The sequence below is a fragment of the Quercus lobata genome, chromosome 9 (genome assembly GCF_001633185.2).
Source record: "Quercus lobata isolate SW786 chromosome 9, ValleyOak3.0 Primary Assembly, whole genome shotgun sequence".
Taxonomy (NCBI): Eukaryota; Viridiplantae; Streptophyta; class Magnoliopsida; order Fagales; family Fagaceae; genus Quercus; species Quercus lobata.
The window spans coordinates 42,203,726-42,219,780 of NC_044912.1; positions in this window are offsets into that span (position 1 = coordinate 42,203,726).

Consider the following 16,055-nt stretch of genomic DNA (forward strand, 5'->3'; position numbering starts at 1 on the left):
ACTAGGCTAATAGGCACAGTAATAGAGAAAACCTCTCTAGCAAACTTTTATTCAAAACACACATAACATAAATAATCTCTCTATAAAGAGTATTTATAGGAACAGAATTTCTCCTACTCCTTTTAAGAAAAGAAATAATAAACCTACTTCTACTTGAGAAAGGAAAAACAATTTAACTAGGAAAAGAAAAACAATTAAAATCCCAATTCAACTAGGAAAAGGATTTTAATTCAAAGTACTAGAGTAAATAAATCCTAATTCAAATAGGAAAAGGAAAACAATAAAAACTATTTGTTTCTTCATAACGTGATTTGCATCACTATCACCTAAAGAATTACATCATATAACTCCCACATCTCCTAGATCATAAGCTTGCAATCATGTAAGTTTCTTGATTTGTCTCATATTGTACACACAAATTTTAATTTAGCAGAAACTTATTAAAATAGTCGAGATAATGTACACACCAATTTTAAGCAATTTAACCGAGGCTACACCTTATTTTCTTTTTATGCATGTACTACACTTTCTGGACCACAAAATCTTATGATATGCACTAAGGTGTTCATGATTGGTTAGTGAACAATGGTGAGATGGTTATTATGCCTTTCTCCAAAGGTTCAAGTCCAATAGTCAAAGACATGTGACTTCAAAATCAATACAAAGTGATCAAAAACTATAAACATCTTTCCCACACAACATGCACTACAAAGTTTCAACTAGTAAAATGTAATAAATGAGCTCATCCAAACTAAACAAGGTACAAAGACTTGTTATGTGAAAATAAATTGAACAATCTTGTTTTCAATGCCAAGAAAATAAATGCAAAACACAATTTGCTTCAATCTATTTTTTCTTTTTTCTTTTTTTTTTTTATAAAAAGAAAAACAAAAACAACCTAGAATGAAATGCATGAATGATATGCAATGCAAATCCTAGAAACAAAGAAAACATAAACCAAAGAACAATGGTCACAAATAGTAGAGCAATGAAGCACAAGGACCATGTCAGAAAGACTACAATTTGATTGAGCCTTTTGCATCCAAAATTTTTTAGATGAACCTCGAGCATTGGAGTTCTTATTCACTTGAGAATGATTATCAACTCCAGGATTGGAATAAAAGTTTAGAGTCTTTACCAATTCACCAATAAGTACCACAGGATCTTGTGCTTGAGGCACAGGTACTTCTGGTTTGTTTGCTCGCTTAGCAGCTTGCAGCTTGTAACAGTTTGGACGAATGTGCCAAGACTTTCCACAAAAATGACAACCCATGCAAGCTTATCATGTATCTTGCCCTTAGGAGGGTTAGAAGCCTTAGGTTTAGACTCATGAAGATCAACCCTAATCTTCCTAGGAGGTGTAACTTCTACAAATTTAGCCTCACTCACAGAGGGTTTGACAACCTCACTCACATAGGGTTCGGAAGAAGAAGAAGGAACGAAGTTTGTGGAATGGGGTGCAGGCACAGAGATGCTTTCTACAAAACCTAAGCTAGTTTTGTCAAAGGGAGACTTTTGAACACTCAGCATGTGATCAAATTTGGAGCTTGCAGACCTATAAGTTTGTTCTCTAGCAACAGATAGTTCATGTTCCAAATTATTAACTTTTTCAAGCAAAATCATGTTCTTAGTCTTCACATTATTCAAAAGTTCAGTAGCATCAAAAAAATTCACAAGCAAATTTTTCTTATTAAGCTCAAGAGATGCAATTTTCTTTAAGCCTAATTCAACACTTATAGCATCATTTGCAGCAACTTTGCAAAGTTTATTATAGGCTTCTTGAAGTTCTGCATCCTCAAAGAGTTCCCCTTTAGAAGGGTTCTCTTCAGTAGACACATTTTCATTGACTACAACAGTAGCAGTGAAAGCAATGAAATTTCCATCCTCATCACAACCAAACTCATCATCAGAAACTTCATCATCACTAAGGGTTATAGCCATAGCCTTACCCTTAGACCTAAAGTATGTAGGACATTCAGATTTCATATGACCATACCCTTGACATCCAAAACATTAAGGACCTATAGAATTATTAGAAGATTGACCTACTTTTTCTCTAGGTTTTTCAATGTTGTTAACCTTAGTGGGATCATTCATCCTAAAGTTTCTAGGTTCAACAGTGTTCTTACCTCTTGCCCTTCTGTTGTTGTTTCTAAGGAAATTCCTAAAGTTCTTGGCAAGGTAAGCAATCTCTATAGCAAAGAGCTCATCATCAAATTCACCAACATCAACATCATCAATTCACTTAAGAGCCATTGATTTGGATTTGCTAGTTTTGGGTAGGTCCAACTCATAGGGCTAAAGAGATCTTACAAGTTCATCAACAGGGATGGAGTCCACATCCTTGCTCTTAGTGATGACAGTCACTTTGGGTCTAAAATCTTTAGTTAAAGATCTAAGAATCTTCCTAACAATTTTAGGTTGATCATAGATTTCACCCAAGTTGTATGCATAATTAACAATGTCATTAAGTTTAGCATAAAATTCATCAAAGGATTCATTATCAGACATCCTAATGCTCTCAAATCTAGATGTTAATTGCTGCAACTTATTAATTTTGATAGCCTTTGTGCCTTCGTGCACAGTCTGGAGGATATTCCAAGCAATGTAAGCAACCTCAACATTAGAGATTCTCTCAAATTCCTCCATAGAAACAACATTAAAGATTGCATTCATAGCTTTGCTATTAAAGGTTGCTGCTTCTTTCTGAGCAGTAATCCACTCACTCACAGGAGTAGTGGGTTTCTCCCATCCGAACTCAACGGAGTTCCAGACTCTCTCATCAATGGATTTCAGGAATGCTTTCATCCTTACTTTCCAATAAGCATAATTATTCCCATCAAAGTAAGGAATAACTAGAAAGTGTCCGTGTTCCATGACAATAGGGGTCAAGGATCAGCTCAGAGATCAAAAGATCTACAACAAGAGAGCTACCTGTTCTGATACCACTTGTTTGTTTTTAGACCCCTTATAACACAACCAGATTAACCTAGTTATTTAACCAAGTGATTACTTAGTCAAATTATTAGATCTAGGTTAACACAAATATATCATATCATTGTAAAGTGTGGAAAATAAAGAACACAAAGATATGATGACCAAGGAAACCACACTGGTAAAAACCTGGGGAGAATTTAACCTAGCTATCCTCAAGGTAAACTAAATCCACTATGAAAGAATCGAAGTTTTATAATAGCGACTTAGACCACTAACATCCTATTGCTACCTCATGTAGAAAACTTACTATCACAACCATGTGATAACTCCAAGACCACGGACTCCTTCTTTCTTAGATTCCCAGCAAGTACAAGCACTCTCGCTTGTGTATCTTTAAGCTTTTGTAGCAATTGAATGATCATCAAGCTCTCAATGAAATCTCATTCTTGACAATCCTAAGAATGTGTGAAGGCAACCACCTCTTAGATCTCAAAAGAGATTCACACACATAATAAAATAGAGCCACACCAAAAACGTGGCTAGGATTTCCCTTTTATACCTAGGGCAAAACATAAAATCCTACACGTCATATGGGCTTAGGGTTGAGTTGGAAATTTTGTAGAAAAAACATTCTGCCCAACTTTCGATCGGTTGAGTCTAATTCTCAATCGATCGAGCCAGACCGAATCGCACAATGAATTCTGCAGCAGCTCAATTCCAACTTTACGTAAAACACATACTTTAAGCAAGTCTAAAACAAGACTAAAAACCTGTTTTGATCATGGTTTGACAACAATACAAATTAGCGTTCTAATACATTAGTTCCTAAGTACTTAGAACCTAACATAAATGAAAATAATATAATCAAAGTAAAACCATCCGAGAAGGCGGTAGCAAATATATTAAAAAATAAATTGAAAATAAACTGAAAATAGTTAATATTGAAAGTAGCTTAAAACACTTACAGCAATAGTAGTAGTTACAGGGTTTCAACAGGTACAAGGCTTGAAACTAGTTCTAGTTACAAGATTTGTAAGAGAGTAGTAGAAGAAATTCTAGAGGAAGATCCTAAAGAGATTTCTAGGGATAAAAGGAATTCTGCCCAAAAGGAATTCTGGGTCTTCTCATAAGGGACATCCCCCCTTATATAGGTAGAAAAAGAATATTTAAACAGTGAATAGTAATAGTGAATGGTGAATTTTTTCACTATTCATCACAGGACAGCAAGAGCAAAATCCAGAGCTTTAGTTCAAAGAACCAAACTTTATCAGTTTGGCGTTTTGTGCCGAAAGTAGTAAAGTAACAGCAATCATTAGTAATCCCTTCTGAGGATCAGGCAAAACAATAGTTGTAGCTTTAACAAAAGTGGTCGAAAGCAGCATTATATTCCCTTGTGGGGAGCAAGCAGCGTAACAATCGGGACTTTACCAAAGGTAAACATTGTAACATTTTGGCCTTTGTGCAGGCCAGACAAATAAAAGAGAATCAATTTTCCCCTAAATTAGGATTGTCTTCTTCATCATGACCAAACAGTTCCTGATTGTAAGGGTAGTATGGGTTATTTGCAACAGATGCTTCAGAGGACAGTTCATCTTTTGAATCATGATTAACAGCAGTTTCTTCCTCCTTCCATTTTAACTTGAGGAGGGTATACAGAGCATCAGGGTCCTTGCGGATGTCATCTAGAGGAGAACTCTTCTTTTTAGACTTAGTAGATGGCTTATCAGGTTCAGCGAATATAGTAATAGGTGCATTGGCCAGTTTGGCTGTTTGCACTTGGATCATTAATCAGTATCAGGGGCATCAGACGGGTAGCCTTCATAAGGGTCCTATGGAGGATCATCATTACATTCATGTTCATGATAGTTAGCATACTAGTTGTAGAATCCACAATACAGAAGTGGCTCATACTTCGGAGTTCTTCCTGGGATGAGAAAGCTTCTTGGATTACTATGATCTACTATTTGTATACGAGAGATGGCAGTAGCATAAGGCTTAAGACCAAAAAAAAAAAAAAATTTCTTTTTGTGCTTCCTATGAAATGATAATCTTTCCATAGATTTTGAATGACATCAAGAATTTGATTATTGAAATAATTTCTCCAGCATTCTGCAAGAGCATAAAGATCCCTGAAGGATAAGTGAGAATCTCCTTCATACCATTGTCCTTAGTGGGTGTATCAATTAATGAGAATGAGATGTTGAAGGCTGGAAATTCATCCAATTATCTCTTTCTCATTTTGGTAAGGTGCTCCAGCGTTTGATAGAAACAAAGGGTGTTAATTTTTTTAACAGCCGTCCGAATAATTTTAGGGAGTTGGCTAGTCTGGTTATGACTCGTTAGTTTTATGAGCCGAATAAAGCCATACTCAAACATTTGGGAAAGCCAGTCAGGATCCCTATTAGCATCATTTGAACCATCTTCATAATTGATCAATAGGCTAGGAAACAGATGTTTCTTTTCATATACTCTGAGACTGCTCCCAAAGTGTTCTTCCCAATCAGCTTGATCTTGGATGTCACTAAGATCATCTGAATTAGTAGGATCAGGGGCAGCAATTGTAATAAGTATCTTGAAATATTCAATCCAAAGATCAAAAGATCTAAACATAGCCTTGCTTTCCAAAATAGAAAATTGTATTTCAATTGGCAAGTTGGCAATAGCACTCTTTAATAGAGATTAGGTCTTAAGACTCAATCTAGCATAATCAGTGCCCATTATAGTCTTTTTATCCTTTGAATGGATATTCTCTTTGCCAAAGAGTTGACTTATGTAGGCTTCATTTATGGCAGTAGTATTAACGAGGTGGATTTCCAGTGCTTGGAGTGTTTTTTGGAAAAGCGTGTGGTGTTTTAGGGTGAAAGCAGCATGGAGGTTGTCAAGGATAAATTTAATAGAATTTGGTAGTTTTGTGTAGGTTCCATTGTGGAATTGCAAACTTCTAGACAAGACTTCTTGCAAAGCAATAACCACGTCACCACTGGAATATGTCACCTCTGCCAGAACAAATTCCTAAAGGGATTTTGATCCATCCTAGTTAACCTTGGAGGATATGCCTTCATGCATTACAAAAGGAAGTCCTGCTAAACCCGTTTTGTCTTGAGAATAGCCCTGTGCAGGTGTTTTTCCCTTGTTCTTCCTTTCTACCAAGGAAGTCATACTATTCCACCTTCTGGCGGTATAAATAACTTTAATCCACTTACTAATGGTATTTATATCAACAGTGTGCTCCTTTTCTTGCCAAAAGGTATGAGAAAAGGTAGGGCAAAAATCCAATAATTGATTAGCTTGAACCATATATGAGCAAATCATGATTTCATTTTTTGCATGAATCAGATTTAAAGCATTATCAGTATCGATTCCAAATTTTGAAGTAAATTTGAATTTTACTTTCTGTCCAAAAGGATCAGTAGTAATTCCATCATGTTCAACAAGGAAGGGGTACAAAGAATTTATAAATGGAAGACCAAGAATCACTTTATTAGTCATGTTTTTAACAAGAACAAAGGTAATCTTAAAAGTAGACATTACCATGGCAAACATGAGCATTATTTAATTCATATCTAATCTTCATTTAAGTAGCATTAGCAGAAACCAATCTTTCAGTTGATTTTTCAAAATATTTGGACGGGATTAATCCTTCTTGGATACAGTTCATATCCACACCAGAATCAATCATAGTAGTAACACTGAAATAATAATCATGGGAAACAACAACTTCAACTTTTGTAAACCATTTTGGGGGAAGTATTTTATTAACAAGATTAATCTAAGAATCAGTGAAAACATCAGTAATACCTTTATTAGAAAGAAGAGCCTGTTGGCTGGATTCATCTCCATCTTTGTGCTCATCTTGTTCATTATCAGATTGATGTTTATCAAGGTTTTTATCAATTCTTAACAATAATAATTCTTGTTTAAGATTAATGTTATCACTTTTAATGGTTTTGAATTCATTTAGTTCAATTATTTCTTGTTTAACAACGGTGATTTCATGTTGGAGATCATTAACAGTTAATTCTTTGGATTTCTTTTTATTATATCTTTCCAAAGTTTCTTCAAAGCTTATCATTGATTTTAGTTTTTTAACATTTTCATCTTTTATTAGACTTTTCTTAAGCTTATTGAGATACTCTTGTTTTAATTCAAGGTTCTCAATTTGGCTTATCAAAGTAATTAACAAACTTTCATTTTCTTCACTCTTGGTGAGAACATTAACAGTTTTAGTAACATTGCAACATGAATCTCTGCAACCAATTTTAAAATTAGGTAACTAGGAGATTCATCAACAGATTGATAACAAGAATCAGATGAGGAAGAAAAATCCTCTTCCAAAGAATTAGACGAAGTGTTTGATTCAAGGATTCGGAATAGAACTTCTTCTTGTAGTCTTTACTGTAGTGTCCAGGTTTACCACAATTAAAGAATTTGCCTTTTCCTGACTTCTGTTTATCATATTTTTTAGGATTATTAGAAATATGTTTCTTTTTAGCATAAAAATCATTTGGTTTAACAAAGTTGGTTTTGTATCTTTTATGTTTTTATGGTTATAATCTTTGTGAATTTTATCATGTTTTTTCCCTTTTTGCCTAGAAGGAGCTATAGGGGGTAAACCATATTGTTCACAGAAATTACCGTTTTCATATTTAGCTTTTCTTTTGTTTTTTAATTTTTATTTTAACAGTTTTTCATCATTGCACATATTAATACCAAGTTTTTTAATAGTACTTAGAATATCACCTTAAGTTAAATTTTCATAGTCAATGGAATCATTTTTACCAATTTATTCTTGTTTTACCTTATGAGCAAAGATAGGAGGCAAACCGTCAATAAACTTTTCTTTCTAATAAGGCTTGTAACAATCTTTCCTGAGTATAACTCTAGAAATGAAAACATCTTGATACCATCTGTAATCAGACATAGTAGGACATCTCAAATTGTTTAAATAATTAGAAATCCAAGATGAAATATTAGATGGAGTAACAACAAAATGTTTAAGAACAGTATAGATTAAGGTATTAACACCATCAGGAATACCTCGACCAATACTTTCATCAAAGATAGGTAGACCTTCATCATTCTTTTTAACAGCTGTTTTAATAAATTCTCTGAAATCTTTTGTGAGATATGAATCCTGTAAGCTTTTAGACCCCTTAAAACACAATTGGATTAACCTAGTAAATTAGCCAAGTGATTACTTAGTACAAATTTCAGATCTAGGTTAACACAATCATATAATCATATCAATATAAAGTGCGGAATATAAAGAACTCAAAGATATGATGACCCAGGAAACCAAACCGGTAAAAACCTGGGGAGGATTTAACCTAACTATCCTCAAGGTAAACCTAAATCCACTATGAAAGAATCGAAGTTTTACAATAGGACTTAGACTGCTAACATCTTATTGCTACCCACCAACAGAAACTTACTGACACGACCACATGCAAGCTCCAAGACCATGGATTTCTTCTTTCTTGGATTCTCTAGCAAATACAAGCACACCTGCTTGTGTTTCTTTAAGCTCTTTAATGCAGCAATTGAATCAATTACCAAGTTCTTGACATAGTCTTGAATCTTGGAAACCCTAAGTATGTGTGAAGGCAACCACTTCTTTGATCTCACAAAAGATTCACACACACAGCATAATGGACAATCAAAAATATGGCTAGGGTTTTCCCTTTTATACCTAAGACAAAACATAAAACCCTACACATCACATGGGCTTGGGCTGAGTTGGAAAATTCTGCAGAAAAACATTCTGCCTGTGTTTCAATCGATCAAGCCAGACAGAATTGCACAGTAAATTCTACAGTAATTTGATTCCAACTTTACATAAAACATATATACTTTGAGCAAGTCTAAACAAGTCTAAAACCTGTTTTGATCATGGTTTGCCAACAATACAAATTAAAGTTCTAATACATTAGTTCCTAATCCTTAGAACCTAACAAACTCCTCCTTTGGCAATCCGTGATAAAACACAAAACTAAACAAAAATTGCTCAAAGTTTACATAAAAACAGCCCAATATAAAAACATAGAACAACACAACAAATTCAACCTAACTACTATCTATTAATTGCAAGTGTAGACAGCAGCACGACTGAATCAACCTGTATATTTCTTGAAACACTCAACAAACGCATAAACGCATGTGGAATATACAAGTAAAACAAAAATAACTTCTTAATTTCACATAACACACAATAAAGACATATATCATGAATAACTCATAAATATAAATCAATAAACAATGTGAAACAAGAAACATATACCAATCAATGTATCTCCCCCTATCATGAAAAACCCAAAAAATACATCACGAGCCAAAAAAAAATGTAAATACACAATGTAGCATCTAGATACAATCTAATAGCTCCACAAGAACAAAAATCTCCCCCTAACACAAAAATCTCTACAAGTGTACTCCCCCTTTTTGTGACGGAATGCCAAAAGGGCAATCACACATCATCAAAAGGAGGTGACGGAGGTGATCGTCTCAAATGCTCCAGATCCGCTCGCAAAGCATGAAGCTCATCAAGCATGTCCACCAAAATCTGTCCATGAGCAGCCTGAACGGTCATGACAGTCTCCAACATATGTCGAATGTCTGAATCATCCGAGGTAGGAGGTGGAGGAACAGTAGTAGCAACAGCATCATCAGCATGATCAATGGGCTCCTCAGTAGTAGCATCACTTGTAGAAGAGGGAGGTGGAGGTGCAACATCGGAAGGCTCTACCCTAGGATGTTTAGAGCTAGCTTTCAAATGAGCAGCCCTCTGCCTAAGAAAACCGGCACCTATGGGAGCAACAATATGAACAGGCTCAGATGCAGGAAACTCAACTAAACCGAGATGCAAAAGAATCTGGTGAATAAAGATGGGGAAGAACAAAGCATGAGCAGTAGAACTACTCCTATGCACCTCAATCAAGGAACAAATAAAAAGATGAGGAAAGCTAATAGGAGAATCAGTAACCAGGGCATACAAAAATGGACAATGCTCCAAAGGAATGGTGTGCAGATGAGAGATAGGCCAAAAAGAATGATAAGCAATCCGAAAGAAAAGATAATGAATCGGAGTGAGCTCAGCAGTGTTGATCCAAGGATCAGAACCCCACTGGATAGAAGACCCAGTGATATAAGACATGATGTCATCCAAGGGAGGAGACTCATCATATGGGTAGATAGGATCACGAACCACTAGTACCCCAAAGGCATCAGCCACTATCGAAGGGGTAATGGTGTACCCACACCCCATACCCAACTCCTCACGAGAGTGTTGGCATCGTAGGAGTGGACAGAGAGGTTCGAATAGAACTCTCTAATCACGGTAGCCGGAGCTAGATGTGAAATATCCAACAAAGGTAACCAACCTCGACACTCAAAGTTACGTCTAATCTTGGGATCTAGCTCATCTAGAAGTACCTTTCTCTTAGTCCAAATGTTTCTCCTAAGGTTAAGCTTCTCAAATGCTTCCTGGTTTTTCTCACTTAGGAACCTCTCACTATCAAAGGTGGGGGAAGGAGAAGAAGTGGAGGTCCTATTGGCTCTAGTTTTCCTAGGCATGATGCTAAGGAAAGGACAACACACACAAAAAAGAACCAACAAAGAAAAAGAAAAACCAAAGACAGACTGCAAGTTAGCACAAAAATAATATAGAAATAACAATCTATATGATGTATGAACAGATAAATGTCATGATGCATGCTCTAATGCAGTGAGAATAAGTTCAATTTAGCTATAAAATCACAAAATTGGCTTGAGCATAGAGTTTACATCAAAAACCCCAAAATTTAAAAAAAAAAAAAAAAAAAAAAAAAAAAAAAAAAAAAAAAAAACACCAATTTCACAAAATCACCAAATTGACCAAATTGATTATTATACATGATAGAGAACAATTTATAATGACCAAAACAATCAAGCAAACAAGCCAATTTCATCAATTTAAACCAAATTGAACAAAAACCCCAAATTGGATACTTTCAAGCCCTAGAAATTTTAATTTTTCTCAATTCACCAAATTTATCAAATTAAATCACCAAGAACAGTTATACATCCTCATATGACAAAAACCCAATGATCAATTTGAAGAAAATAAGCTTGAAACATCAAAAAAAAAAAAAATCTATAGGGTCAAAATTTCCCCACAAATGCATGATTTAATGCATGAAATATGAAAATCAATGCAAAAAGAAGGGTAAAAGTGTCTTACCGGCCTTAGAGGAGAAAAACCTTGCAAAAAGAACAGAGAAAAACGACAAAAAATCTTGATTGGAGACTTGACCGATCGGATAGAGAGAGAAAGAGTTTGAAAACTTTTTGAAAAAGTGTTTGAACACGTGAGAATCAAGTGTTTTAAAAAAAAAAAAAAACTCTCTATACGATTTTTGATTAATCGAAAATTAGTTTCAATTGATCGAAACACACAGAACCAACCAAGAAATTTTAAATGCAATTTCGATTGATCGAAAAATAGGTTAGATCGATCGAAATGCACAGAACCAAGCCAAAAAATTTCTAGAATTTTTTTTTTTGAAAAACCAAGCAAAATATTGCAGAAACTCCTTAAAGTATTGAATTTTGTGAACAAAATGCATGAGTATGAGATGAAATGCTTTTCAAAAACACATGTTTTGAACCCAAATTTCCCAAAATTAAGATGTTCAAACAATCCTCCTTAAATTCTCAGGCTTCAAGCACATTTTGCATAGAATACAAGGAATTTTCAAACTTGGTTGACCAAACCAAAATCACACACAATAACATGTACTAAGTTTAGCAAAGAGTAATTTGTGTCATGTGTGCAACTAGTAAAAACTTGAGATATATGTGAGGTGATATGTAAATAGAAATCAATCACAAAGTCTACAAAATTCATCACATAGAATTTGAAAGAGACTATTACCAAAAGAGTTACATCATATAACTCTCACATCTCCTAGAAAACAGGCTTGCAATCATGTAAGTTTCTTGATTTGCCTCATAATATACACACCAATTTTATTTATAGCTGGGATAATGTACACACCAATTTTATTTGCTTGATTTAACATTAACTCCAATAATGTACACACCAATTTTATCATTTAAGCCGAGGCTACACCATATGTTCTTTTTGTGTAGGTGTTACACTTTCTCGAGTACAAAATCTTACGATATGCACTAAGGTGTTCATGATTGGCTAGTAAACAGTGGTGAGATGGTTATTTATGCCTTTCTCAATAAGTTCAAGTCCGACAATCAAAAGCATGTGACTTCAAGATCAAGATCATGTGATCAAAAGCTATAAACATCTTCCCACATAACATGCACTACAAAACTTCAACTAGTAAAGTGCAATAAATAAACTCATCCAAGCTAAACAAAGTACATAGACATGTTATGTAAAAATTAAATTGGCCAACCTAGATTTCAAATCCAATAAAAAATGCAAAACACAATTTGCTTCCCTTTTCCTTTTTCCATTTTTTTTTATTATAAAAAGAAGAAACAAAAAACAGTCCTAGAATGAAATGCATGAATGTTATGCAATGCAAGTTCTAGAAACAAAAAAAAAATAAATAAATAAAAATAACAAATAACAAATAACAATGGTCACAAAGAGTAGAACAATGAAGCATAAGGACCATGAAAGCCAAGACATATCAGGGACACAAAATCACACAAATTACTTGACGAAGTGTCTCAAACTTACTTCTATTAAGAGGTTTGGTGAAGATGTCAGTATTCTGACAATCAGTAGGGATATACTCAAGAGACACAATCTTTCTTTCAACAAGATCCCTAATGAAGTGATATCTAATCTCTATGTGCTTAGTCATAGAATGTTGAACAAGGTTCTTAGAGATATCAATAGCACTAGAGTTATCACAATAAATAACCATGATATCTTGGGATATCCCATAATCAGTCAAAACCTTTTTCATCCAAAGAAGTTGTGAGCAACAACTTCCAGCAGCAGTATATTCTGCCTCTGCAGTAGACAAATTCAGAGAATTTTGCTTTTTACTCATCCAAGCAACAAGATTGGCTCCTACATAAAAACACACACCGGTGGTGCTTTTTCTATCATTAGTATTACCAACCCAATCAAAATCAGAGAAACCAGCAAGAGACAGATTCGATTTTTTACTATAAAATAATCCATAATCACAAGTTCCACTAACATATTTTATTATTCTTTTTACAACATTCAAATGTAAAACTTTAGGATTAGATTGAAATTTAGAACAAACACCAACACTAAAGGCAATATCAGGCCGACTAGCAGTCAAATACAAAAGGCATCCAATCATACTTCTGTATAATGTAACATCAACAGCCTCACTTGATGGATCATTTGTTAATTTTGCATTTGCAGCCATTGGTGTTCTAGCATGTGCAGTCTTGTCTAGTCCAAATCTTTTGACTAGATTTCTTGCGTACTTTGCTTGGTTGATGTAGATTCCTGAGTCCGTTTACTTCACCTGCAATCCCAAAAAATAAGTTAGTTCACCAACCATACTCATTTCAAACATAGCCTTCATTTCATCTGCAAAAGAATAAGCAAGAGAGTCATTAGTAGCACCAAAAACAATATCATCAACATAAATTTGAACTACAACAAAACTATTCTTATCCTTTCTTATGAAGAGAGTAGTATCTACAGATCCCCTTTTAAATCCATGCTCAGTGAGGTATGCAATCAATCTATTATACCAAGCTCGTGGAGCTTGTTTCAAACCATAGAGGGCTCTCTTTAACTCATACACATCATCCGGTCTGTGAGGATCAACAAAACCCTTCGGTTGTTCAACATATACCTCTTCTTGCAGCATTCCATTTAAGAAAGCACTCTTGACATCCATTTGATATAGCTTGAAATTCAAATGACTAGCTATAGCCAACAGTATCCTAATGGATTCCAATCTTGCTATCGGCGCAAAGGTTTCATCAAAATCAATCACTTCCACTTGTGTGTAATCTTGAGCAACAAGTTTTGATTTATTCCTGATAACAGTGCTATGTTCATTTGACTTGTTCTTAAAGATCCATTTAGTTCCAATCACATTTAGGTGCAGTTTGGATTGGACTGAAATTGCGTTTACATTTTCTACATTTTTTTTTTCAGCCCGCATTTGTTGACTTTCCCACGGTGAACAGTGCATCCGTGCACTGTTCACGGACCCACAAATTCCACTTTTTAGCCACTTTTTCATTAAAAATGGGTCCCACGACGCTATTTACACATTTAAAAATTATTTTACTACAGTGTTTTCAGTTTTCAATTTTCAGTTTCAGCAAAATAAGTTCTATCCAAACAGACCCTTACTCCCTTTAGTCTAGGAACTAATTCCCACACATCATTCCGAATAAATTGATGAAGTTCTTCATGCATAGAATTAACCCAATCAGCATCTTGAAGTGCTTTATCTACCTTCTTCGGTTCAAATTGGGACAGATAGGATGAGTGAGTAATTACACTTAAGACTTTTGATCTTAATCTCATGTTATCATTCAAACTTCCCAATATATTTGTGGTAGGTTGATTTAGCCTTACTCCAGAGGATGGACCTTTAACTAGAGATGTGGAGGTACCATTTTGTTCTAATGAATAACTAAACTCATGTTGTGCTTGTTGAGTCTCATGAACCGATGTGGATGGTTCCAGACTTGATGGCACAGAAACTGCATCATTCAGCATCATCAACTCTTCATCACTATGCTTCCCCACATAATCAACAGGAAGTGAGTCACCAACCTCCATAGGCTTATCTTGAATCGGAGCAGTATTTTCTGAATGTGCTTCTGAACATACTTCATCATTGATCACAACATTTGATGATTCCATGACTGTTTTGGTTCTCAGATTATACACTCTATATGCTCTACTAGTAGAAGAGTATCCCAGAAAATATCCCTTGTCACTCTTTGCATCAAATTTTTCTAGGTTCTCTCTATCACGTAGAATGTAACAATCACTACCAAATATCCTGAAATATTTAACAACAGGCTTCTTTCCTCTCTAGAGTACATAAGGAGTCTTCTTGGAATCAGGTCTGAAATACAACCGGTTGAGTGTCTGGCAAGTAGTGTTAACTGCTTCTCCCCAGAAGTATTTGGGCAACTTTTTATTGTGTAGCATGACACAAGCTATCTCCTGAACAACTCTATTCTTTCGTTCCACTATTCCATTCTATTGAAGTGTCTTGGGTGAAGAGAACTCTTGATGTGTGCCTTAATCATTATAGAAGGTAGCCAGCTTGGTATTCTCAAATTCTATTCCATTGTCGCTTCTAATTCTGGCTATCATAGTATCTTTCTCAACCTGCAATTTCTTGCACAGATGTATCATCTTCTCAGGAGCCTCAGCTTTATCTTTCAAAAGCACAACCCAAGTATATCTAGTAAAGTCATCCACAACCACTAGAATATACTTCTTTCCACCTAAACTCTGAACTCTGGCAGGACCCATAAGATCAATGTGCAATAACTCTAGAGGTCTTGAAGTTTGAACACTAGCTACAGACGGATGTTTGGATTTCACTTGTTTACCTATCTGACATGGTCCACATATGCACTTATCTATCTTCTCAAACATAGGTAAACCAGTAACTGCATCATATCTGGAAATCTTCTCTAATTGCTTATGACTTGCATGCCCTAACCATTGATGCTACAAATCAATTTAACCGATCTTTGCACTAAAGCACTTGTTGCTTACACTTGGTGTTAAAACATAACAGTTGTCAGCTGTCCTTACACCAACACACATACAATCACCTCTTCCATCAAGTATCTCACATTCATACTTAGTGAAGAGAACATTCAATCCATTGTCACAAATCTAACTGATGCTGAGTAAGTTGGCCTTCAATCCATCAACATACCATTTATCTTCAAAGACTAGCAACCTTGGAATGTCTACAGTTCCAATGCCTCTGATCACAGATTTGCTTCCATCTCCAAAAGTGACTATCCCAATCTTTCCTTCAAAAAGAGTCTTGAATAAACCTTTGTTTCCGGTCATATGCCTGGAACAACCACTATCCAAATACCAAACACAAGAATCATGTGCCTTTAAGGCGGTTAAAGCAGTATAACACAAATAATTTTTATCATATGTGATAAGACCA